The sequence below is a fragment of the Apus apus genome, chromosome 23 (genome assembly GCF_020740795.1).
Source record: "Apus apus isolate bApuApu2 chromosome 23, bApuApu2.pri.cur, whole genome shotgun sequence".
In the NCBI taxonomy this organism is placed as follows: domain Eukaryota; kingdom Metazoa; phylum Chordata; class Aves; order Apodiformes; family Apodidae; genus Apus; species Apus apus.
The window spans coordinates 1,078,577-1,103,253 of record NC_067304.1 but is presented as its reverse complement, the minus strand read 5'-3'; the positions used below and the strand labels follow the sequence as shown (position 1 = coordinate 1,103,253).

The 24,677-nt window shown below is 46.3% G+C and overlaps 1 protein-coding gene across 5 annotated transcripts in view; it reads left to right on the top strand.

Moving 5' to 3' along the window:
* PPP1R12B (protein phosphatase 1 regulatory subunit 12B) overlaps nucleotides 1-24,677 on the top strand; it is a 137,726-nt gene that overhangs the window by 10,423 nt on the left and 102,626 nt on the right. The window lies entirely within an intron of this gene.

Sequence of the window (24,677 nt, the reverse complement as noted above, 5' to 3'; positions counted from 1 at the left end):
CCATCTCCCTCCTTGGCTGTGCCTGCATCCCTCCTGGCCCCAAAAGTGATCCGTGACCATTCCTTCCCTTTTGTTCACTGAGCTGGGGCTCTGGGTCAGCCTGTTTTTCCTGGGAACTGTCCTCTGTCCATTCCTTCTCTCCTGTGCCCATCCTGTTGTCCCAGCCCCCTCAGCTGCAGTGCTCTGTAGCTGTGTGCCCTGCATGGAACTCCACTCTCACCTGCCTGTAGCTCTTTGCAGTAACTTTCAGACACTCCTGTGCACAGCAAACTTTCCTGATTTCCTTATCTCCTTGATTTATTTTTTTTCTTTCTAAAAAACTTAAGTTTTAAGGTGAGGTCCTTGCCAGGAGGGGAATAGCAGGGGTTCTGTCTAGTTGACTTGTCTCTTGACTTCTTCAGAGTTCACTCTTGCAGGAACACAGCTGGTGAGCAATTGCTGTCATCTCATACCTGTGATGCCTTCCCTGCTTTTTGGTGCAAAATTGCATGATGACTTAACCAACGATTCAAACCTGCTTATCTGTCAGCACCAGTTCAGTTCTAAGGCGTGTCGTTACCCCTTGTCTTCAGGAGTAGACATGCAATAAGCAGGAGTACTGCCAGGTAATGTCTCCCAAGGGAGATGATGATTGTGGCTTTCTGTTTCTTTGGAAAATGCTTCTTAACCACCTTGCACTACAGATGTCAGTGGCTCCCGAGGCTAAGGGTATTCTCTTATCTTTCTTGGCTGTCTTAATTTTATTAATGGGCTTTAGCAATTGCCTTCCAGTTGCTGAAGAATGCTTCTCACTGCTCCCAGGTATAGAATGGCTGACACTAGAGGAAATGCTCTAAAGCAAGTTCTACTGTCATTTTTGGCTCTTGAGTCCACTTTATTGCAGCCCTTTTTACTTTCAGCCCAGCTGCCAATTTAATTGCTGCTGCACTTCAAATATTACCTGTTGCTCAGAGCCATCTGAGTATGAAAAGGGGGAGCAGGAGGCACTAGGGTGTGGGTTGAGCTCTCTGGGGGGGAATGAGTTGCTGTAGGCAGGAGTGATGGCTCCTTGGTCCCTGTGGATCAGCTGCATGAGCTTGTGTCCTTACAAAAAGCATGTCTTAGGATCCATCTTTCCTTAACCTTAGCACCCTCATGACCTTGGGAAGAGTCTGACAGGGCTCTTTGGCTCCATGTGCCCAGCAGATGAGTATGTTGGATTGGATGGTCTTTAAGGCTCCCTTCCAACCCCTCACATTCTATATTTCTGTGATACAATGCTGCCCAGAGGAGCTGGGTTGCAGAAGTAGCCTTGAGAGCCAGACCTTTGTGCACCCAAAGCAGGTGAGGAGACCTGGCTGGCAGGTCCTGTGGTTTGTAGACCAGCCCTTCTGCAAACAGGGCAGTGAGGGGAGAGCACATTTTGGCAGCCAAGGTCCCTTCGTTGAACCAAGCTGAGTAGCTTTGGGCTAGGAGAAGGAACCAGTGAGGAAAACAACACTGTGTGACAACTTGTTGCTCTGTATTCCTTTTGGCAGTCCTTGGTGGGATATGAGTCTTGTCTGCCTGCTGTTCCTGGGTAGTTCCACCACATGCTGGCTCCTTTGGCATCCCCTGGGTGTGTGTGCTGCTCCAGGGCAGCCTGGATGCTTTCAGGACCAAAGTGCCACTCCAGGGGTTTGGACCTTGCTGGAGCTATTGAGCTGGTCCCCATGTCACTTGCCTACCCACTGTCATTTGTTTCCCAGACCCTCTGTCACTTACATTCTTTCAGTCTAATCTGGAGGGAAAGCTGAAAGGCACCAAGAGTCCCTTGGAGCTCCTGGGAGTCTGTCCTTTCCACCCAAAGACCATTCCCAGGGTGAGGGGAGCTGCATCCGAGATGCTGGGTGTGTTAGACCTCTGTGCAAGGGCTCAGCTCATGAGCCTTCCAACTTCCAGGTAAGATTATCTGCCCCTCTCCTCCCAGAGTTTGCATCTCTTCCCTGTTCACACACGTGTTCCTCAGTCTCTCCTCTTGTACATGGATCTGGAAAGTGGAATATATTGAGAGGTGGGTGCATGAGGGCAAGAGTATTTGCTGCAGACATTTCTGTATACCTCTGCATCTTGTGTCAGTGGAACAGGGGGACTTTCAGTAAAGAAAATTAAAAGTGATGATTTAGTGGAATTTAAATCCTAAGTATTTCAAAATTGGAAGAACAATAGATTGTTCCTTATGACAGATCGTCTTTTGTGTGGGGTGGCCTGTGTGCTTCCTCCTCTCATAAATCCCAGTAGTAGGTATATGCTGTACTCGGGGAGCACACGGTGTCGTGGGATTTCATTGGGAGAGTCTGACTCTTGGATGCAAACTCAACTAAATAGTTTCAAAAGACACATGTGTCCCAGTTTTGCTGTTGTGTGCTGAACAGTTTTGTATTACAGAATGAAAGAATGGCAGGCTTGGAAGGGACCTCTGGAGATCAAGTCCAACCCCCCTGCCAAAGCAGGATTACCTAGGGCAGAAATGCATCCAGTCGGGTCCTGAAAGTCTCCAGAGAAGAAGACTCCACAGCCTCTCTGGGCAGCCTGTCCCAGTGCTCTGTAACCCTCTCAGTAAATAAGTTTTTCCGCATGTTGAGGTGGAACTTCCTGTGTTCCAGTTTGCATTCATTGCCCCTTGTCCTATCACAGAACATGACTGAAAAGAGATTGGCCCCTCCTTCTTGACACCCACCCCTCAGGTATTTATATGCAAGATTATAGCAAGATCCCCTCTCAGTCTTCTCCAGACTAAACAGCCCCAGGTCTCTCAGCCTTTCCTCATCAGGCAGATGTTCCAGTCCCTTAATCATCCTTGTAGCCTCTCTTAGACTCTCTCAAGTAAATCCCTGTCCCTCTTGAGCAGGGGAGCCCAGAACTGGACACAATACTTGAGACATGGTCTCATTAGGGCAGAGTAGAAGGGGAGGAGAACCTCCCTTGACCTGCTGGACACACTCTTCTTAGTGCACCCCAGGATGGCATTGGCCTTCTTGGCCACAAGGGCACATTGCTGTCCCATGGATAACTTGTCCACCAGGACTCCAAGGTCCTTCTCCACAGAGCTGCTTTCTTGCAGGTTGGCTTTTAACCTGTACTGATGCGTGTTGTTGTTCTTTCCCAGGTGCAGGACTCTACACTTATTCTTGTTGGACCTCATTAGGTTCATCTTTGCCCAGCTTTCCAGTCTGTCCAAATCTCATTGAATGGCTTCACAGCCTCCTGGTGAATTATCCAATCCTCCCAGTTTGGGACCATCAGCAAACCTGCTAAGGACACAACGCTGCCCGCTCTGCCGAGGTCGTGGTGCTTCTCAGCAGTGCTGTGTCTGTGGGCCTGCAGTCTTCCCTGTACAAAGATCTCTTAAAATAAAAATTCAGCTTTCTGAGCTTCACCAAGCTGCAGTATTGACAAAAGAAGTTACAGAATTGTTCAGAGAAATGAGAAGTGTTGTGTCTTCAGCACCAGCTGGTATTTGTTCAGGAGGAATTAGTGTATGAAGTCACTGAGCTATTATCTGTTGTTTATAACATGTCACTTAAACCAGCTACCAGGGGACCTTCCCTGCAGTAGGACCATGGCAGTGGGAAGTGACAGTTCTCCATGTGGTGCTGGTTTCCAAAAAGGACTCCGAGAACCTTGGAAATATTAAACCCAAAGGAGTCAAAAAGCATGTGAAGAGGAGGAATCTGATTGAGGTTTGGATTTCCAAAATGCCTTTGATAGGTCCCTCTGTGGAAGCCCTAAGAAAGAAAACTTGTGAAATAGAGAGACATCTTATTATTGATTAATTAGTATCTGAAGTAGATCAAACAAAGGCCAGGAATAACAGATCAGTTTACAGGAGGAAGGGGAGTTACCCTGTGCATCTCCCCTGGGGCTGTGCTGCTCTGCACACCCAGGGGTGAGATGGACAAGGGATTAAAGAGTGAGGTAACTGTGTGTCCATGGTGCTGAGTATTCAGGATGATCAAACAAATGCTGGCAGTGAAGAGCTGCACAATTCTGACTCATTAGCTGATAAAATGGCTGGCAAAATTGATCAGTTCCTTTAAGTGCTCCTCTGCATAGGTGTTGTATCAGTTCTTTTGTATGTTAATGGCAGAGTCACATCTATTGTCCCTCTAAGGGTTCCTTGGCTGGTTTTGGAGCACCGGGAGCTTCTCAGCTTCTTACCAGAGCCACTCTTGCAGCCCTTCCCCCACCACCAAAAAACCCACCAAACCAGAACAGTCAGTAAATTGGAAGTAATGTTTATGGTGAGATGGTGGATTCTAATCCAGCAGTTACAGGCTGGAAAAGGTTTTCTGAGGATTGAAAATGAAAGCATGGAAGTACAGCTTTGGGTAAAACCTGAATTAGACAGTTGGAATTAGTAACAAAGGAATAAATAAAGTAGAAGTCAAAGCCAGTATAAGTTCATGCTGTGCCCATCTGTAGGTGAGTATGTGCAGTTCTTTCCTACATCTCAAAAAACCCTATAGTCAATAGATAGGGGCAGTAGCAGCAAGGTGATCCAAGTCAGGGAGTGGTTTCTCTACAGGGAAAGATCAAAACCATTTACAATTCTTTCTGACTGGTGGGAAGCCACAAATTACACATAAGGTGTGATTAGGAATCTTTGCTTTTTCCCACGAGGAATAATTAAAGGACATCAGAATTTTAAAACAAATATTTGTTCTTCCAGTGTTAAATTCAGCTGTGGAACTAACTGCTTTAGGACATAGTTCATGGCAAAAGCTTACATGTGTTCAGAAATTGCTCAAAGGGTTTAAATTCTAACTCTTAAGTGAAGCTGCAGATTGCCAGGCTCTAGGATGGTGTGGCAGGAAGATTCCCTCTGATGTAAAGACAAATTAAAAAGGCATTAATTATTACAGATTAGAGACAAGAAGATAAATAAGATGGGGGGAATGAATAAGGCCAAATATTTTCTCAGATTTTAAGGCAATATGTTGACAATTCAAATTCAGCAATTTTTAGGAGGCTGAGCACTACTGGACTGCCTGCATGGCAGGCCCTTATGCTTTGCACTTCTGGGTCCTACATTTTGGTCACAACAACCCCAGGCAAGGCTACAAGCTTGGGGCAGACTGGCTGGAGAGCTGCCCAGCAGAAAAGTACCTGCCAGTGCTGTGTGCAGTTCTGGGCCCCTCACTACAAGGAGAACTTTGAAGGGCTGGAATATGTCCAGAGAAGATCCACCAAGCTGGTGAAGGGTCTAGAGAACGAGTCCTATGAGGAGAGGCTGAGGGAGCTGGGGGTGTTTATTTTGGAGCAGAGGAGGCTGAGGGGAGAGACCTCATTGCTCTCTACAGCTCCCTGAAAGGAGGTTGTAGGGAGGTGAGAGTTGGGCTCTTCTCCCAGGTGAATAATGTCAGGACCAGAGGAAATGGCCTGAAGTTGGGCCAGGGGAGGGTTAGACTGGATATTGGGAAGAATTTTGTTACTGGAAGAGTGGTTGGACACTGGAACAGGCTGCCCAGGGAGGTGGTGGAGTCACCATCCTTGGATGTCTTGAAGAATGTGTAGGTGAGGGATGTCAGGGAATGCTCTAGTGGCTGAGATTGTAGGTTATGTGTTTGTGGGGTTTTTCTGGGCTGTGGGCTTGGGTGTTTTGTTTTGTTTTAGTTTTTCTATGGTTGGACTCAGTGATCCCGGAGGTCCTTTCCAACCATGACTATTCTGGGATGTATCTCACTGAACAGTATCTGGTATTCCTGCAAAGAGTGGATTTCATCTTTATTTCCTGGTTTTCAGCAGCTTTGCTTTTCTTTCTTGGAGGACTGAAGAACAGAATTTGACCTTTGCAGCCCTCAATGGTTGGTCTTTTAAATGGAGATCACTTGAGTTATTCTGAACAAGCATTCCCTCAGCTGAAAAAGATAAGTGGGAAATTTGTCTGTCTCTTGATGAGAGACTTCAGGGCTGTGCCAACCTGTGTGCCAGCAGAGCCAGGGTTTAAACTTCAGAGCATATTGCACAAGTTATTTTTGATCCTTTATTAATAGCTGCTATAAGGAGGAGTTTTATGCTTATGGCCAAATATTGTCTTATAGCTATTTTGAGTATTGGTTTGTCTTTACAGCTCAGTCAGCCCACAAAATCCATGCTTTTCCTTTTAGTTTAGGTGCTGTTGATCTTTAAGAAAATTGTTCAATGTTGCAGAAAGTGAACAAGGAACAAAGAATTGATTGTAGTCATTGGGAGGGAATCCATGTGCTGACATTCTGCCCAGCTTCCTGCAAACTGTGCTAGTGACTTAAAAATTCAAGCTCTGTCCAGAAGAACTGCTGCATTATGGAAAATAAGGCATTTTAATCTAATCTGATTCCAGGGTCATCCTTTAAAACGCAGTGATATGGTGATGAAACCCTCCAAGTCCTGGAGATTTGGGGATACCTGTTGTTGACAGGGCTAGCAGCTCTTTTTTTTATTTCTTTTACTTGTTGCTATGGCCTAGTCTCAGTTCTTCTGGCCACTCAGTCCTTCCCCAGTCTAACCAAGCTGCTGATCCTTTGGCTGCTTTGAACAGTTTGTTGTATGATGCTGAAAGCTGCATCTCTGCTGTCTGTTTGGGTTTTTGTCATTTGCTTTTTCTCAGACCCATCTGGGAAGGACCAATCTGTGCTGCCTGAGCTGAGGGCAGTCTGCTGCAGCTGTAGAGTTACCTGGAGGCTGGAAGAAGTCACAGATCTCCTGGTCCAGTTCTCTGCATGGAAGGAGCATCAGGTTTATCAGAGGTGCTTCCAAAAGGCAGTTAACTGATCTGTTCCTAAACACCTTACAAAGAGCTCATCTGCACCTCCCTGGAAACTCCTCCAGTGCCTGGCAAGCTGAGCAGTTATAAATCATCTGTGTTTGACCCAATTCCACTTCCTTCCATATGAAGCTGAATTAATTTTCCTCTGGTTGCAACTGCTTTCCCTTTCATAACAGTCTTCCCACTATATTGGAAGACTCGGTTCTCCTCAAACTTTATTTTTCTTTTACCTGGCTATACAGTAAAGTTAGTTGTATTTAACCTTTCCAACTAGTTGATGCCTTCTAAACCTGCAATGAGCCTTGTTGTTTTCCTCTGGGCTTCTTATGAGTATGTGGCTTTCAAACTGAATGTGGTGCTTAAGTCTGGCCCATGAATAATTTTCTTCAGGGCCTTGCTAGCAGCAGTTGTCTGTAATTTATTCCAGAATCCAGGAGACTTGCTTTCTTCTTCAGCAGCACCCCACTGAGTCATTCAGCCAAGCCTCCCTTGCCCAGTGGGGATGGAGATGAGGGAATGGTAAAGCAAAATTAGAAGCAATGGTGTAAATCATTCATGGTGTAACGATATATTTAGTAAATGTTGCTTGGAAAGGTTAAGACCCTGAGCAAGCAGCGTGCTCCCTGCAGTGTGGGGGCTGCTGGAGCTGACAGGCTGCCTTGGCTGCAGTGGCCAGGAGCTGGCAGGAGTGGAGTTGCTGTAACACAACTGAGACCTGTCACCTGGTGGCTGTCTCAAGTGGATATCTAGTCAGTGATCCACTGATGTCATGTCCTTTTTGTCCTTGTTGTACCTTGTCTCTCCTCTAAATGCAGGAATGCTCCTGTTTTGCTTGGTTGCAAGAATATTGGTCAGGAACACATCTCTGGGTTCTGTTCCTGGAGCTCTCTACATCTGCTTTGGTTTCATCTCACACCAGTAAAACATGGCCTCCATTTCTGCAGTTTTGTCTTGAGGCACAGAGCTGGGCCTCATTAGACTGTGCTGATGAGACTTTCACACAAGTGCTTACACAGGCTCAAGGCCTTGCAGTCATAGAGTCACAGAGTGGTCAGGGTTGGAAGGGACCTCTGGAGATCATCTCATCCAGCCCCTCTGTAGAGCAGGGTCACCTACAGCAGATCCCACAGGAACACATCCAGAGGGTTTGGGATGTCTCCAGAGAAGGAGACTCCACCACCTCCCTGGGCAGCCTGTCCCAGGGCTCTGTCACCCTCACAGTCAAGAAGTTTCTCCTCATGTTCAGCTGGAACCTCCTGTGCTCCAGTTTGTGCCCATTGCCCCTTGTCCTGTCACTGGGCACTGCTGGGAAGAGTCTGGCCCCATCCTGCTGACACCCCTGGAGATATTGGTGAGGGTTGATGAGATGCCCCCTCAGTCTCCTCCTCTCCAGCTGAACAGCCCCAGCTCTCCCAGCCTTTCCTCACAGGCAGGTGCTCCAGTCCCCTCAGCACTTGGGGCCCTGCCCTGGACCCTCTCCAGTAATCCATGCTGAATCCTGTCCTGTCCCACACAGACCAGTCCCCACAGGTCCAGCTGTGGTGGGTTGAGGTTGGGGCAGAGCATGGGGTGAATGTGGAGCAAGCGCCCTGTTTTCCTCAAACCTCTTACAACTTGTTCTCTTCTTATCTTCCTGAATTCTTCTTTCGACTTTTTTTTTCCCCCAAAGTGTTATTTCTCTGTTACCCTACCCATAGTATAAACTGTATATGTGATGCCAAATTCTTAAAAACAGCTTCTGGAAAATGGGTTTTTTTTCCTTTTTTTTTCCCCTGAACTTTTTTTGTAGTTCATGTCACATTTATGCCTACTCCATCTTTTGTAGTCATGGAGAATTTCTTACAATACTGAAAATGTAGTGCACCATTACATAGAGGCCTGATGATATTTTCTGTTTTGTTCTGTTCCAAATAATTTCTAGAATTTGCTTTGATTTCTGAGCTTGGAGCTGATATGTTCCTCCAGCTATTTATTATCATCCTAAGAGCTTCTTCCTGAATGGCAGTAATCATCTCAGAGCCTTTCATTTGGTTACATGGTGTGAGGTGTATTTTGTGCCCGTGATTCACTCTGCAGTTATCTGCACTGAATTTCATCTGCTGTTTTGCCACCACTTGCTCAGTATTGTAAGATTCTTCAAGTTCATCCTTCTCTGTACCCTCTTGAACAGTTTAAACAGCTAACTTTACCACCTCCTCCTCCAGGTCCTGTAGTTAATACGTTAGGTGGCACAGATCCCAAGAAGGATTTCTGCAGAGATCTCCGTATCATGCATTCTGGTCACCCCATCATGCAATTCTGTTATAATTGTGCAAGAATCTTCCCTCTTAGCTGTTCAATTCAGTATTTTTAGGAGCCCTGATGAGGGGCCTGGTGAGAAGCCTTTAGGAAGTCTCTGTGGATTATATCACCTGGATCTCCCTTGCATTTGTGCTTATGTATTCTTCAAAGGACTCCAGTGGATTTCTGCCATTACTTCCCCTCTGTAAAACCCTTGGTGCCTCATTTCCAAAATATCACAATTTCCCGTGCATGCACTGTTCTGCACTGTACCATCCAATAATAAGCACTAGCAGCTTGGTTCTCTTTGGCTTTGAGAAGATCTCTCCCCTTGTCTACTCCAGGAGTTTCCTCACTTCCTAATGACTCCCTCTTTCCGTCTTCTCAGCCGTACGATGAGGCACTTGCCACTTTCCATTTGTCTGGTCCTGCACATAGCCATGACATGATTTCCATGAGTGATACCCAAGTGATACTGTCCAGCTTTCTAACACCAGCCATTCTGTCCCTAGAGCCTCTCCTGGCTGTCTCTGTCATGCCCTCAGCAGGCAGGTCACCACCAGTCCATGTTTGTCACCACCCATCTGTCTGGATGTCATGGCCTCGCTCTTGCTTCCAGCTGGGAACCCAGCCTGCAACCTGGGGTGTGTCCTGGGGACGTGCAGTCATGTTCCCAGAGAGACAGACCCATCTCCAGGATTGTTCTCCCAACCATCATCTCACTGCTTCTCCTGTGAGCTCTTCCTTCCCAGCTGGCAAAGAGATGGAGATGCTTTATGATACCTCTGGAAGTTCTCCTGCATGATGCTCTTTACTCATCCTCTCTCTGCAGCAGGAATGGGGTGGATCCACTCAGAAGTCAGACTATTTCATGGCTTTATCAACAAACCTCTATTTCTTCTAAATTTCTCCTGTTCACCATCTGGGTTATGGGACTTTGTTTCCAGGGCTTGGCTGTGCCCACCCCCAAGGCAGAGTGATGCCCAAGTGACACAGAGCAATGAACGTGGAAATCATTGTGCTCCAGCTGGGCTGCCATGGGCCTCTGCATTGCTTTACTCTAAGGATGAATCATTGCTGGAGCTCACCTGGGAGCCTGTACCTCTGCCTGGCTGCTGCTTCTGGCAGGACAGCTACAGGGCAACAGATCACTGGAGGACTGGAGCATCTCTCTTACAAGGAAAGGCTGAGAGAGCTGGGACTGTTTAGCCTGGAGAGGAGAAGACTTGAGAGGAGACCTTATTGCTGTCTATAAATATCTAAGGGGTGAGTGTCAGGAGGATGGAGCCAGACTCTTTTCAGCAGTGCCCAGCAATAGTACAAAGGGCAATGGGCACAGACTGGAACACAGGAAGTTCCATCTGAACATGAGGAAAAACTTCTTTACTGTTAGGATGACAGAGCCCTGGGGCAGGCTGCCCAGAGAGACTGTGGAGTCTCCTTCTCTGGAGACATCAAAGACCCACCTGCATACAGTCCTGTGTGATGTGCTCCAGGGATCCTGCTTTAGCAGGGGGTTGGACTAGATGATCTCTGGAGGTTCCTTCCAGCTCTAATGCTTCTGATTCTGTGTTACCGGGGGGCAGAGTTTGCTGTGCCCGCCACTCCTCCCTTTGCTGTCTACAGTCATTGCTCTGTCCTTTTCTGGCTATGTCCTTTTCTCAGCACCTGCCAGCCAGGGCTGTGTGAACTTCAGCAGGACACCAGGAGTGCACTCAGGGCTGCTGGCACCTGAACCATGCCGGGCATCTGCACAGCCAGAGCAAGTAGCTGGGGTTATGTTACTCTTATGAAAACAGAAGGGTTTGTATCGGGTCTGTGCTTCTTTGATCACAGAGACCACAGTCCTTGATTGGACTCAAAACATCATTAATGTCCCTGGGGAAAGCTGACACCTTGGTTGTGTCCAGCTTTTCAGCAAGCAGGATACACAGTGTGGTGCTCTGCCAGGAGCACAGAGCGTGGCAGCCTCCTCCACACAGTGCCCAGGGACTGGGACAGCTCTTGGGCAGGGGCTGCAGAGCTGCCATTCCAGCACCACTTGGCCCTCTGCACTGGGTGGGAAGGGACCTAGAAGATCATCTAGATCCAACCCTCCTGCATGGGCAGGGACACCTCCCACCAGCCCAGGTTGCTCCAAGCCCCATCCAACCTGCCCTTCAACACTGCCAGGGATGGGGCAGCCACAGCTTCCTTGGGCAACCTGGGCCAGGCTCTCACCACCCTCACAGTGAATAATTTCTTCCTAACATCTAACCTAAATCTCCCTCTTCCAGTTTAAAACCATTACTCCTCATCCCATCACTACATACCCTGGTAAAAAGTCCCTCCCCAGCTTTCCTGGAGCCCCTTCAGGCACTGGAAGGTGCTCTAAGGTCTCCCTGGAGCCTTTTCTTCTCCAGGCTGAACACCCCAACTCTCCCAGCCTGTCTCCAGAGCAGAGCTGCTCCAGCCTTTGGATCATCTCTGTGGCCTCCTCTGGACTCTTTCCAACAGCTCTATATCCTTCCTGTGTTGAGGGTTCCAGAACTGGACACATTTCTCTAGGTGGGGTTTCGAAAACTTATCAAAATCAGATTCCCAAGCATATATTGAGCATATTTTTTTCCAGTATTGAGAGTTCTTGGAAAGTTTGTTACCAAAGGGATGTGCAGGCTGTGTAGGACTGTGAACTCTCCCTTCACCTTCCACTCTCAAAATGCCAGCCACAGGCCAGACCTTAAATTACTGTGTTGAGAGAAAATTATTAATTTTTTTTATGTTCTAAGAAAATATACAGCTTAACTTCTGCTGTAATAGCAAATTATATCAATGTTTCTCTAGCATTTAAAATAAAAAGTTTCTAGAAGCTGCACCATGTTCAATGATGTTGCAAATCCAAGTTTCACTGGAAACAGGAATGCTTGCACAATCTTAGCTATGGTCCTGACAGGGAGAAATGTGGAATCACTTTCTTTTTAGAAAGATTTCTTATCTAGCACCCTCTTTGTCTGCTCTATCACTTGTTGTGCTTCAGAGAAACTCCTGTGTCCTGTGATGGATGTGGTGCCTTTTCCTGCTGGGAGTGACAGCACTTGGTGGCAGTTAAGCCATGGGGGATACCAGTCTCTTCTTCAGGTGGCGAGCAAGAAGAATTGCAAAACTCAGGAAAAAAACACTTGTTTCCTTGAATATGAAGATTCTGAATTGTACAGAACTGGAAAATGACTGAGTGAGCTGCTGCGTGTCTGTCTAGTGAGGACTTTTGCTGAGCCCTTGGGAGTGTGTGGGACTGATGCTTGGGAGGGTGTTTGCACCTGGATCTACAACTGCAATGAAGAAAACTTAACTTTTCCCAGGCACTGCAGGGTGGGCAGTGAGAATGAATGAGTAAAACCACTGAGTGTAAGTTTGTTGGATTTTATTATAAACCAACTTTTTTTTTTTTCTGGCCACAAAGGTGAGGTTCAGATCTTGAAACAAGATCTGATGTGACTGCAAAACAGTGATGTGCACAAAAACTGAGGGCCTGATAGTCTGCTTCTGAATAAACCCTGTGAATCCACCAAAGGAATCTCTTCTTTGTTTTGAAGCCATATGGAGATGTTTCTGCATACAGCCACAGTTCTCACTGTCTTCGCCCTTACTTAGTGCTAATTGGGTACTTGTTGGTGTTAGCAGGAGCTGATGGTGATGCTCCTCCACCAGCTTGGGTATCTCTAAGGAAGAGCTGGTTTCTGTCAAAGTGATCCTGGCCCTGGAGTGATTTTGTTGCTTTGTCTGTTGAAAAAGCAGTTTTTCCCTGGGCCACGTGTGACATGAGCTGTCTGTCTTGACATAAGCAGGATGTCCAAGTGAATGGGGATGTGACAGCTTGGGACTATCTCAGCCTTGCCCTTCCTGCCACTCTTGTCATATGCTTTTCATACCAGTGTAAGCGCTTGTCTGGTCCCACTGTCAGCCAGTTTAGCTCCTGGTTCTGTTTAGTGGGGAATCAAATGAGTGTCAATGCCCCTTGCAGGACTTGAGGGTCTGCTGGCCAGGTGCAGGACCAGGTAGGATGAAGGCAGCCCTGGCTTCAGCCCGCAGAGCCTGCTGCATGGGAAAGACTAAAGAGAGCCTGAAGTGACAAGTGGAGATTTCTCTCTGTCTTTGAGGTCTGTAGTGAGGTAACACAAATCTCATCTGTAGTTTGCCACGTTGGAGCTAAAAACATTTGCAGCTGTTTTTCCATGTCTCTGACCAGTTAGGAGGAGACCTGGGGAGACTCTTCCCATAGAGGATTGTTTGCTGGAGCACAGGGTGCCCTGCCATACCTTCCTACCCCACCTCACCCTTCCTGGCAGGGATGGTGCAAGCAGAGTGACCTTGCCAAGTGGGCTGAAACGTGATAGTATTTTTTTCCCCCCTCTATTACTGACAAGGTTAGTCTTCATTTGACCTTAACCACACTGCTCTGCTACCTGCAGTGGCCATTCAAGACAACTGGGCGAGTGTCAGCCCTGGGCTGCAGGAGGCTCTTAGTTTGGCTGAAGCTGATCTAAGGTTGCATCTTGGAAATTTAGAATATGTTTGTGTAATATGGCTGATGGCAGAAACCACGTGTATATGTTGCTTGCATTGTACAAGTGCTGCTAGGAGCTGTGTTCAGTAGGTACAGTATTACCCTTGGTGTGTAGCTTCTATTTAGAAGAACGAGGCACTGTTGGCAGAACGTTGCTTTGCTGAGCAAACCTGCAGTAGCTAAATTTCCACTTTCTACACAGGAGTGGAGTGCTTGTGAGCTTTCTAATTATGAAATGTGGAGTTATTTCTGGCAGGAGCTAAAATCTCCGTAATTTAAGGGCAGGATTTTACATACACTGTCTTGACCCAGTGCCAGAGAGCACTGGCTGAGTGGGAGAGAAATGACATGCTTAGTGGTCAGAATGACTAAACTGGTGAGACTTGAAAAGCTAATGCTGGTCTACACCATTAGAAAACTGGCAGTCCCTGCATTTTAGTTGACAGAAAGACTTTATTTTTAGTGTTGGCAGTTGATCAAGTACTGGACTCATTTCAAGCCCTTCTCAGATAGTACAAAGTATTAGGCTCCCAATGGCTGTTGAAATAATGGGTATTAAAAATGATGTTGGAATTAGGGGGATGAAGATGATGAAAAGGAAAGGAGTAAAATGATAATCTAGATTGGATTTTAAAGTCAATTCCGTGTGGCCTGGCTCTAGTTTAGAGCTGTGTTTTCTGGTCTGTGAATGCGAATGACAAGCCAGACCACTGACACTATGGAAGGGGAAAATCACTGTAGTGGGTCCTGTTGGAATGGGAGGTGAATTAATTGTAGGTTGGTGGACACATGGGAGCACAGATAATGCGAGGCTGGAGGGATTGGCAGAAGGGGTTGATCTTTGTGGTTCTTTGCACAGTGGAGTAGTTGTATCTGTGATCCTTGCTGGCCTCTGAGACTTGATTTGAAATACTAAATGAGGGGCCAAAAGGTGGCAATCCTGCTTGTCTGTGCCCCTCATCCTAGCAGATGTGAAAGCAGGGCAATTTAGCTTTCCCCCATGTATCACCGAGTGTGTGAGTCTCCAATGCCCTTCTCTTTCCCTACAGCAGTGCTTCCTGTTGATCCTAAAGAAGCAGAGCTGGAAGCTTTGGCGTGCTGAGGGCATGTACCAGGCTGTGGTGAAGTGGAGCGTGGTGCTTCAGTATTCACTGGCCATACCATGGCTGCAGAGCTAAAGCAGAAGTCCTGATAATTATAAAGAATGTCACAGACATTTAGCTAAGCCATCTATACTCTAGTGCAGCAGATATTTACTTCTACCTCCTTTTAACTAAGTTAATGTCCCTGGCTCATATATGAAGGCGTGGAGGGTTTCAAAATGTGGCTTCTATTCAAAGCAGTTCTGCACTTGACATTTCGTGCTGCTATTTCATCTTGGAAATGCTACGTTCATGAAATAATTATGCCTTTGCACGTACTCCTGTCTTCCCATGTGCTCTGCTGGGTGTTTTGTTGTGCTAATCATTCTGAGAGATTTGTTGTTGGTTTCTTTTGATGACTGGCTGGGATACTGCTGAGTACTTCTAGTTGTTGTGGGTTTTTTTCCGATGGAAAAATCTGACATAATCCATATCTGTTTTCCTGCTTGCATGAGAAGTATGACTCAACTGCTGTTAGAAAGAAGCAACGTAACAAATTCATCAGATGAGAAAATTAATAATAACCTTTTAATCTCATTTCCCTCCCTTCCCCCTGCTTTCTTTAAAACAGATTTTACCTCTTTCTGCTGGCTCCAATTGTGTCAGATTTGCACAAGGATTTTGAAAGCATCAAGATTTTAAAACTGGGTTTGTGGTACAGAAGTGCCCATGCAGGATATCCTAGGATCTAAAGCCAGGGCTGAGAAGAGAGAAGGGAAGGTACAGAAGCTCTGTGTTTTTCCTGGAGCAGCAGTAAGAGGTGTTTGTGGTTCCCAAAGTCACTGGTGAGTGGTGAGTATAATCTGTGCTGCTGGAGATACAGGATCACTTGGAAGTGGAATTTTTGGTGGTGCCAGTTCAGACAAATGCCCCATTAAGAGCAGAGCTGTGATCAAGAGACACAATGGCAAGGTCATACCTTCCAGTGCTGACAATTGCTAGTGGTGACAGTTGCAAGGCTATTTTGGGAGTGCTTTTCTCTTTGTTTTCTGTGAACTCCGCTCCCCGTGTTCCCAGATTTAACCCTGGTGCTGCTCAGCTGTCATCAGGTTTGCCTTCCCTCGTGGATCACTGGCTGCTCTGCAGTGGATGTTGACATCATATATTTACTCTTACTCTTACTTTGCCTTCAGTGGAGGATTGACTCCCTTCATCTCTCTGCTAATCTTGTTCCATATATTTTAGACTTATGACGGGAGAGCAGTAGAGAAGCAAGTCTTGTCATTTAATCCCTTTGACTGTGACCTCTGTGTTGTGACACCATGACTTAACTGGCCAGCTAATTCTTCCAGCCCAGTGTATAATGTTAATGTTGCTGCTGGTATCAGTGTCATCCTCTGGTTTGCAGGAACTCTTAAAGAGTTTCTAAAACCCCTCAGGAAAGCTCTAGTTGCACTAATCATGTAGCAGAAGGTTGTGGTCAAGAAAATAACCACAAGCCTCAGGTTAAGGAGCGACCTGATAAATCTTGGCTCTTGGAGGTTTCTCATGTGACTGCTGGTAAGTCACTGGGGGTGGGATTCATCTCACCCTGTTGTAAATGGGTTTCTGCTGCTCTGCAGGCATGGGAAAGGACAGTCCCGTGAGGGTAATAAATCCCACCTAGCTTTGACAGGCTCTCTGGGGACATCTGTTTCTTTACACTTGGAAAATGTGGATAAGGCAAGGTGTGGGAACATATGATTGGAGCAGGAGGGACCCTGGCAACCTTAAGCCTGTGTAAGTTGTGGGGTCTTGGGTTGAATTTCAGATTGTATTTGCATGCACACAGACAAAGTTCTGCTTTTAGTTTAGTGGTTTTTATAGCCTGTATTCACTGCAGTAACCCTGGTTTTTATTTAGTCTAAAGAAAATCTTTAAATCCGTTTCAGTGCATTGTGGATCTGTCTGATCGTGTCAAAAATGGTCCCACTGGTAGTGTTAGGAAAGGATGTGCTTGGTCTGTATGAACAAAACCCACTTTTGTCACCCCATATCTAATTCAGAATCTTTTGTAGCTCATGGGTGGTGCAACCTCTGCCACCCAAATGAGTCAAGGTCAGGTTCCTAGCATGAGAACATCATTCAGGAGGAGAAAACTTGAGGCTTGGACAAATAAAGCATCTAAGCAATGGAGGTGAGTCAGTTCTGGATCAGAATGGCTGCAGACACATCACACAGGTCTGTGTGCTAGTCCTCCCCCCCCACTGTAAAGTTCCCTAGATTTACAAAGAATAAATATGAGTGTCTGTGTGTGTACATGTAGGTTGGGGCACACACACATCACACACACATCCACAGCCTGGAAAGATGGTGGGAATTCACTTTAGATCCTGCCTTGGGCAGGAGGCACTAAACTAGGAGTCTGCTGAGGTCCTTTCCAGCTGCAGCAGTTCAATGGTGTGTACGTTGCTGCTCCTTACCTGACTGGCACTGCTGTGTGTTGAGAGCTGGGTCCTCTTTAAACAATTGCAGATAGTCCCTGCTCTGAGGATCTCATCATCTCAAATATAAACTTCTTCACCATGTGGAAGAATGGAATGGCTTTCTGGGCAAACTGACATATGAAGAAGGGTCCTGAATGTCAGCCAGACCATGGGTAGGGTTGTATGGAAGAATCTCAGAGATGTTTGTTAATACATTGACTTAAGAGTTACAGAAATTGGAATCGGTGATGGAACAGAGGGAGAGAAGCCAGGGGAAGGCTGTATGTCTAAAGAGCTTTGAAGATGGTATCAACACTTGATTTCTGGATTGGAGGAGAATCTGGTAAAAGAATAAAGGTGTCTGATTGAACAGCAGCATTTTGCACAGGCCAAGAGAGACCCTGCTCCTGGGAGGCTCAGGAGATGAATACTGCAATAATTAAGAAGAGATGAACCATGGCTTTTACTGGCCTGATGTCTCTAATACTCCATTAAAAAAGCTGTCATGTGTCTGACCGGCTGGTTTATGTATCATATTTACGGGTGACAAGGGGAGCTGCCAAGTATGATTTCCACGTGGGAACCATGAGGATTGCTGCCCAGGAATCTGACACAGCGGGATTACAAGATTTTCACTCTTCTGCACAGAGAAGTCACCAAGATAGGGTTCTGTCACAAGACTGATGTATTCATAGTAGAAACATGTAACATGGAAGCCAAGCATGTAGCCCTTTCTTTACCCTCTTTGCATCTTTCCTCCTCCTTGAGATAATGCACAGGTTCTCTCTCAAATCCTGACCAACCAAGGAGGGAGCACCAGGGAATTAAACAGAGGCAAAATGCAAACCACAGCATTTATTACAGGTTTCCTGGCTGACTTTGATTCCAAGCTCTTGTAGGCACACTGCTGCTATTTTATTACAGGATCATATGACACGGGGTGATGTGACATACTGTTTGTAAACTAAATATTTACTCAATGGGGCTGCATTTAGAAATGCAATGTGCTTCCAGCCAAGTGCACCCTTGTTAGACACGCTACTGTACACAGTGCTACCAAGCTGTGCAGGTGCCTGTGCCACTGGGGAGCTGTGGGGCTGAAATGTGAAGCTGAAAGGCTGAGGAGAACTGTTCTGCCTGAAGATGATTAGAAGAATGGACCACCTGCCTGTGAGGAGAGGCTGGGAGAGCTGGGGCTGTTCAGCTGGAGAGGAGGAGACTGAGGGGGGATCTCATCAACCCTCACCAGTATCTCCAGGGGTGTCAGCAGGATGGGGCCAGACTCTGCTCAGCAGTGCCCAGTGACAGGACAAGGGGCAATGGGCACAAACTGGAGCACAGGAGGTTCCAGCTGAACATGAGGAGGAACTTGTTGACTGTGAGGATGACAGAGCCCTGGGACAGGCTGCCCAGGGAGGTGGTGGAGTCTTCTTCTCTGGAGACATTCCAAATCTGCCTGGATGTGTTCCTGTGGGATCTGCTGTAGGTGACCCTGCTCTACAGAGGGGCTGGATGAGATGATCTCCAGAGGTCCCTTCCAACACTAACCACTCTGTGATTCTGGGATTCCATCTGAATGTTGTTCATGTATTTATGTTAAAATACCATAATACTGTGTGAGTGTGGAGAAGATGGTTGCCCTAATGTGGGTGCCTGTGACAGCACTTGCTGATGTGCAGCCACAGCTTCTGTCTTATTCTGGGTTTGTAACCACCCCCCTTTCTCCATGTAGAGGCAAAAAGGTTGGGTTTTTTTCTCATTCAGTTGATCCCAAACAATTTCTTAGGAATTTGTCAGGTGGTTTAGTTGTTCTCCTCCCTGCTATCCTGTACATAGTGGGAATGCAACACCAGTCATAGGCTGGGAGTTGCTAAATGTGACGCACCCCCCAGAAAGTGAGCAGTATTATACTGTTTACACCTTATTGGAACTCAATTCTTGGTCCTCTGAACCTTTCAGTCTCATCCCATCTGGCTCCTATTACTCCCTGATCTTCATATATCTGCCCTTTGGGGGATGCCCAGGAGATATGCAAACCAAGAACCTTGGCAGGCAGTTGGAGCTGTTGCATTGCTGATACTCATCAGATGTTTGCTGAGGCCTGCGTGCTCTGAGGAAGGAGCAGACACTAACAATATAGAATAATGAGGCTGCATTCAAGATAAAGATCAGATTTTGTCTGGTTGTTGAACAAGCCTTGCCAGAGAGCAGAGTTCTGCAGAGCTGTTCTGTAACATTTCCTGGTGTCCCCTGTTTCATTATTGTAATGTAAACTTCATGCTTGGAAGAAGAATGCCTTGGCAATAGCTACTGGCAACAAAAAGCCATGCAGAGTGTCCCTGGCTGTAAAGGGCTACACCTGTTATCTAAGAGGGGGAAGTTAATATGCCATATCTGCAAATTTTAGAAACTGAGCACTTCCTCCCTATGGAAAAACTGCTAAATTCTGGTTCCCTGCCAGGAGCTGAAGGAACACCATGAGCTGGGGATGGAGACTTGCCCAGCGATGCCTGGGATTTAAACTGCATGAGCCAACTTTCTTTGAGTGGTTAGTGGGTGATTCTGGGCACTGGATGCAGTTTGCATCAAAGACTGCTAAAACTGTAACACATGAGTGCTGTTCCAGCAGCACTTGGAGCTGAACTGACTGCCAAGAAAAAGGATGGCAAGAGATGAGCCTGCTGCAGATCTCTGATGAGAGGGACCGATAGTCACCGTGTGCTCCCACCCCGTCGCGTCGCCTTGAAGGCTGGATTGTATCTTCTGCAGAGAAAGAAGATAAAGAAGGAATTAAAAATGTAGACACACAAATGCTAGTTAACTTTGCATTTAGTCTCCTCTACACGTGGAACCAGGCAGTGCCTACACTGGAAGGAGTTAAGCCTATCCATGCAGGGATTTTTCTTTGGGCAAAGCAGATTTTCAGAGCCATTTAGGAGAGCGTTTCCTCACATGAAATATCTACCCACTCAAAAGGCAGTGTTCACTTCTCAACCAACTTCTTTTGAGTTTCTTTCCTCCCTTTGGGGATTGGAGGGGCAGGTGTCTGCTTTGTAACATTGCAGCCTGATGTTAGTTATTCCTACCCTGTTCCCCAGGATCACTGTATCCTATAAAAGAGGAGAACTTTGCATAGTGATAGAGCCTCTCGGGTTACTACACTTACCCACTCTCCTAAATTTAAGGTTGGAGGATTAATAGTACTTAAAGGAGGTCACATCTATCCCTTTTACTTCCTCTTTGTCCTCTTCTCCTTCCTTCAGTAACCTCAGGTAACCTGTTTTGCTTAGCCAAAAGATGAATTTTTACCCTCTGAATCTCAGTGAATGCTTCTTTCTTATGTGGTGCTTCACAGTGCTGAATTTGGGCAGATACACACAATAAAACAGCAGAGATTTTCTGGAGGGGTGGCAGCAGTCAGGGCTCCCAAAAATTTGAGATGTTTGCCCTGAGTGCTTCTAAACAGGGAGAATTTCTGTTCTTTAATTTGTAGCTTGGTAAAATGATGTCATGTATGAAGCTATTAACACTGCTGATGTGTGTGAGTTCTGTGATAATGTGCGAGTGTTAATGGGTTGATACTTTGAAAGTACAAACAGAAATCCACTGCAACCCCTAATAGCTGCCTTTTAATCTGTCATCACTTTTATACATGTTTTCTGAAGATCTTAAAGTTTAGGAGATCTTTAGAAATTACCAGCTTTACTCACTGTCCCTGTTATTGCTCTGAGATGTGTTAAATCTGTCATAGCACATGAAGATGCAAGCAGTGTTTTCTTTTAGGGGGTCTGACTAAAAAATCATGCAAATAATCCTGTGCCTGGTGTTTTCTTACAGGAGACAATGAGATTTCCAGAGTGGAACAGAGGTTGTTCAGTGCCTCTGTTTGTTGAATGCCATTTTCCTTCTCCACCTCACTTTTAAAAATCTTGGCCAAAATAATTAGCATCATGTCATATTAAAAATAAAATAAAATAAAATAAGCTTGCACTTGAATATCTGAGGCAGGCCAGCAGTCAGTTGTGCCTGGTAATGTCAAGGCAGCCTCCAGTCATTTAAAAAACTGTACAAGTTGCTCAACTCTGTGCTCATTTCTATTCTTGTGTGTCACTAACCAATACTAAAATAAATATTTGGCAAGCAGTGTCACGTTGCTTGATCAGATAACTTCAACAGCAGCTTTTCGTGCTATGTAGGTGCAGAAGGGTGGAGCGAGGGTTATTTTTCTTAGATAGTGAAGAATATGTTGCTGCTCCATTAAGGACTTAATACTCCTTTGCACCTGACTTTCTCTTGGTGGCAAATGCAAACAGCAAAGCATGGAATGAGTTATGGTTCCCCTGGGGCGGCAGGCGAGTGCCTGCTGTTGTCAGCACCCATGTAGCTTTGTCACTTTGTCATTGTTGTATCTCCTCAGAAGCCAGGCGAGTCAGATTACTGCAGGATTCTCTGTAGGAACAGGTGGGGTTTGATCCCATTATCCCTTCTGTTTCTAGCATGCATTCCATAGGAACCACATGAGATGGGGACGAGCAGAACGAAGCCAATAACAGGCAGAAGTTTAAAAGAAGGGGAGGTGCTGGGGCTAGGGGGTCCTTAATACATCTCAACAGATATCTAGTTTTAGAGTCCAGCATATCCAGTGCCTTCAGCAAGAACTGGTCTTTTCTCTTGGCCAGTTCCTGGTATGTGCAGCTGTAGTGGGTGTATTTGGGGAGTTTAAATGATAAACAATGTAAATATAATTCTCTATCAAATACATACAGAGCTCACAATATAGAGACATTCTTGAGTCTAAATTTAGATTTCCACTCAAACTGCCAGTAATACTCTAATACAGTAAGTGTGCACAGACATGGAACGTCTACCTCGCTGCTTTGTCAGAGCCATGCTGATAAAATTCCTTTTTGAGGTTATAATTCTTTAGTCAGGCAGAAGTGATTGTGCTCGGAAGAAACCACTGCGTGGGTGAACCTTTCTTGGCTATTCTGGGAGTAATATGCTTTTAGATGAAGTCAGTTTTCTTTCCAAAGTGAGATGCAATGGTTGTGTTCCTAGATCAAAAAATGAAGAGCTCGTCAATAAGATTGTAAGTGTAATTTGTTTGAGGTGTGCTGGGAAGATCTCTAATATGCTGTAATAAATATTGGGGGCAGTAAAATACAGATTAGCTCTGAGTTTTGCAGACTCGAATTCCCCCAAAAAATTGCTCCTTGAGCTGTGTATCCATGTCCAGTTCTGTGTGTATTGCATACTTTACCTTCCTACTGCATTTGAATGCAATGTTATGTACATCAGCCACTAACGGATTTGTTTGCAGGATTAGGGAAATCAGGAGTGTATCTCTTCTAGAATAATCTGATAATTAATGATGAGCATAATGGGCACTTATTAGTTCCCCTGTACAGCAGGAATATTTGGCTGGTGTTTTCTACTCTCATCAGCTGCTGAGGTGCAGAGGGATGGCTACTCCTGCAGCAGGAGGTATAAACTGCTGCTAGAGAAATTCTGATTATATTGTAAGAAAAATTACCTCAAGGATGGTGAAGTGCTGGGACAGGAACCCAGACTGGCTGTGGAGTTTCCATCCTTGCAGATGGTAAAAACTGGCTGGAGCAGCCCCTGAGCAACCTGATGGACCATGTGATTCAGCCCAGCTTTGAGGGGGGGTTGCAACAGATGATTTAAATAAAAGGCGATGCAGGAAACAAACCTTGCTCCTGAGGCAGGTCAGAGAACCTGGTCTGCATCCACTTTGCCCAGACCTAAGCATGTCTTATGCCATTGTGCTTGGACCTGGGACTCCTCTGACCTCTGTGTGATGCTCTTCAGTCCCCAGTAGGTTTGGTTTAGGTTGCTGGATTTTTTCCAGTTCAAGGGCCTGAAATAATCTGAGGGAGCTGCCCCAGAGCTGGGGTGAAGCTGTTTGGTGCCTGAGGCTGGGAGGGTTTTGATGGACTGGGCAGGTTGGATGAAGCCAACCCAGGGGCAGTCTCATCCATTCTGGGGTTGGAGCAGTCCCTGATGGGAACTACTTCTAGAATTATGCTTGAGCTTTTGTGGCACAGAGTAAGATTAAAGCAGTCTAAGCCAGCAAGAAAGTGGGCTAACACTTCTGCCTGGACACAGTCTGGACTTGGGTACTTGGGTCTGTACATATATATGTACACACATACCATTTCCTGGGCTGTGTCACCAGCAGAGGGACCAGAAGGGCCTAGGAGGGGATTGTCCCCCTTTACTCAGCTCTTGTGAAACCCCACCTGGAGAACTGTGTCCAGTTCTGGAGACCTCAACATAAGAAGGACATAGAGCTCCCGGAGAGAGTCCAGAGGAGGCCACGGAGATGATCCAAGAGCTGGAGCAGCTCTGCTCTGGAGACAGGCTGGGAGAGTTGGGGTGTTCAGCCTGGAGAAGAGAAGGCTCCAGGGAGACCTTAGAGCAGCTTCCAGGGCCTGAAGGGGCTCCAGGAAAGCTGGGGAGGGACTTTTTACCAGGGTATGTAGTGATGGGATGAGGGGTAATGGTTTTAAACTGGAAGAGGGACATTGAGGTTGGACATGAGGAAGAAATTCTTCACTGTGAGGGTGGTGAGACCCTGGCCCAGCCTGCCCAGGGAAGCTGTGGCTGCCCCATCCCTGGCAATGTTGAAGGGCAGGTTGGATGGGGCTTGGAGCAGCCTGGGCTGGTGGGAGGTGTCCCTGCCCATGCAGGGGGTTGGATCTAGGTGATCTTTAATGCCCATTCCCACCCAGACCATTCTGTGATTTGCCAAGTAATGGCACTAGCAGTCAGTACACAGCTCCTTGTGATCCCAGCAAACAGGAGTAGCTGGGGTTTGTGGGTTGAAAGGTTGGTTTGGGATTTGCACTTGCAGTAGAAATAAGAGGTTGATGCCCTGGTGTAGGGCAATCCTCTCCTCTGAAATAAGCAATGCAGCATGGTTGAACATGTTAGATAATATTGGATTGTCTCTTCTTTTGGAAGGAGGTATTTGTTGAAGATAGTTTCCTCACATGGTTAGACAGTGTTGCTTGGTTTAGAAGAATGGACTTCTGGAAGTCATCTGACTGCTGTAAGTGATAGATGTGCTCACATCAAGCTATAGAATCCAGCATTGGTTTTTGGAGGAATTTCAAACAAACTGATTCCCTCTCTAGTGATGAGGACCCAGGTTTCTGCCTGAGGATGGGCACGCAGTAAAATGCAGTCCCTTCACCTCCTGGTTGTGCTTGGTGCTTCTCAGCTGAGACACATGCACTTGGATGTAGGTATTAAATTGCCAGCTCATCCTTAAATAGCAGCTTCCAGTGAACTGTACATGCAATGCAGAACATGCTGTAGCCAGGAATTTGAGGAAGGAGGAATTCCACCCAACAGAACTGCTGAGACTTGAAAATCTAGCTGGGTTTTCTTCTGACAACTTCAAAGCTGGCAGGTCTCTGGAAGTGCAGGCTCTGGAATGAATACGGTGGCTAATAAAGGTCTGACATTCTCTTTGGTAGCTCATGGGGTCTGTAGAGCTACCAGGGAAGGTTGTA